Source organism: Sapajus apella, unplaced genomic scaffold, assembly GCF_009761245.1.
Source record: "Sapajus apella isolate SASKATOON/1434 unplaced genomic scaffold, GSC_monkey_1.0 scaffold10171, whole genome shotgun sequence".
In the NCBI taxonomy this organism is placed as follows: Eukaryota; Metazoa; Chordata; class Mammalia; order Primates; family Cebidae; genus Sapajus; species Sapajus apella.
This window is the reverse complement of record NW_022447092.1, coordinates 1-2193: the sequence shown is the minus strand read 5'-3', so window position 1 is coordinate 2193 and position 2193 is coordinate 1. Positions and strand designations below refer to the sequence as shown.

The 2193-nt window shown below is 34.6% G+C and overlaps 1 long non-coding RNA gene across 1 annotated transcript; it reads left to right on the top strand.

Moving 5' to 3' along the window:
* Window positions 1–15: 15 nt before the first annotated feature.
* LOC116548337 lies at window positions 16–2193 on the top strand. Its single transcript, XR_004267403.1, has 2 exons — window positions 16–96; window positions 2102–2193. It is a non-coding gene; the product is annotated as an uncharacterized LOC116548337 (long non-coding RNA).

Genomic DNA, 2193 nt, shown 5'->3' with positions numbered 1-2193 from the left:
CTACTTTTATTTTATATTATTTGTGTCAGAAGTGACCGTTTTTTTTTTCTTTCATTCTTAGCACAAGAAATAGGAGAAAGCAGCGGTACTAACCATGTAAGTAAACAGTCAGAAAGTCGAGAAATTGTAGTTTGATGTAAAATTATGTCTTTCTTGATTCCTTTAAATTATAATGGGGACCCAGTGGTGATAGGATGGACCTCGTTTCACGGATTTTCTGAATCTCTTCTACTTTCCTATCAAATTTATCCCCAAAATTCTTCAGCTTAGTGTGCCCACCTTTTAAGGATTGCTGACACTCAAGTTAAATTTCAGTAGTTGGTTGTGGTATAAAGATCTGCTTTAAATATTTAATCTTATTTTTAATGATATAACAAAAATAGAAGAGCTAAGTTAGTTGTCAGTATGGTCTATTGGCCCTCTGTCACAGCAGGTGAAAGCATATCTTCCTTGCCAACCATGACCTTATTTTTCTCCCTCTGTTTCTTTGAATTGTAGCACACTTTTTAATTCAATCAGTAATATTGACATGATTATGACTATCCAAATATTATTCACTGCTGAATTATATGTTGTTTTCACTGTGCCTCTTCATTACATATTCCTTCATCCTTTTTCTGAAACAGTTCTGAAATCTGAGCACTTCTGCACTTCTTCTGGATCATCTTTTTTTCCTAGCCTATGCTGGTTTATCCAGCCAAATGCAGTAAGTAGCCTCTGGATGGTCTGTCACTTTATTGAAAAATAATAATTATTGTTAAGTTATATTTTACATATAATTTACATTTCACATCCATTATTTTTTAGCATGAAGCTAATATTCTGACTATATTCGTTTGCCTGTTTTCTAACAGCTGATCCCTCCCCACATGCCTTTCAGAGATATTTTCCATCTGCTAAAACATACCTGTTCCTCTTTGTTTTTGGCGGGTGGTGGGCAGCCTTTCTTTGGCCTTTTGTCATCGTAGTTTAGTATAGAGTGGCTTTCCCTAGATATGCTTGATGTCTTAGTCTATCTATGCTATCTCTTTAAAGTCTTTTGGGATCTCACATAACTGCTGCCTTGCGTGGGATCGCCTGAGTCCTAGATTCTGTGTTTCCTTCTGTCCTGTTATCCTCTCTAGTCGTACTTAAGCACACTTTCCTGGGCAGAGATGTTTAGAGATCTGAGCAGTCTTAAAATTCTCCGTCCTTGAAACAGAGTAAACTTCTAGGTTGAATCTAAATTTTATGGTTTTGAAGATATTCTGCAATTGTGATCTCATCACAGTGTTGTTCTTGAATCTGTTGCCATTGTGTGACACGTTATTTATAACCGCGTTTTATGTATTTTTGGAAGCTTTTTCAGAGCTTTTCTGTCTCTGAGATTCTGAAATTTCATAATAACAGCTTGGCGGGTGATCTTTTCATTTTACTGAGGCTACTAAATATGCAGACTCTCTCTTTTTGAGAATGTTTTTTATTTTCTCTGTTTTTTTAAGTTATTATCTGTTTTCAGGGTATGAGAGAATATTTAAGTGATAATCTTTTTATCCTCCACATAAGAAAACAGGACTAGAGAAACCTATGGCTTCCTCACTTGGTGGTGGCCTAGCAACCTTGGCACACAGAACCTCTGAATGTGACACACCTGTTTTGTCACAATATTGCCTGAAATAATACATGTAGGATTAGTAAGTTTGTAAATACATTAGTCTTGTATTCATTGCAATAAATTTCTCTTGTACCAGTATTATTTAATACATTATATTTTATTGTAATAAATTAATAGAAATTCTCAGCTGTTTTATATCTTGGTAGAAAAAAACAATGAAATTGCATTTTAAACTTTTGTCGTTATATATAAAGAGAATTCATAAAATCCTTGTTAGGTTTGATGACAGGTAGCATATTAAGAGCAGCATTTTCTAACTCATATCTCAGTATCATCTCTGGAAGTTAAGAGCTTCCAATGGTTTTTCTGTAAAGTGCACATGATATCACACTCAGGCAGTTCATGGAGTGTAAGAAATATCTTAGTGCTTTGTCATTTGACATTTTAACTGAGAAAAAAAAAAAACACACTTTGATAAGTTTACCTTATCCTTCCCTTCCTCTTTAGATATATGCGGATCATTCTTCTTTAAAATTCAGCTCATGCTCGACCATTTTTCTTGAAGACACCACAGCCAGCTGCCCTCATTTTAAAATGAC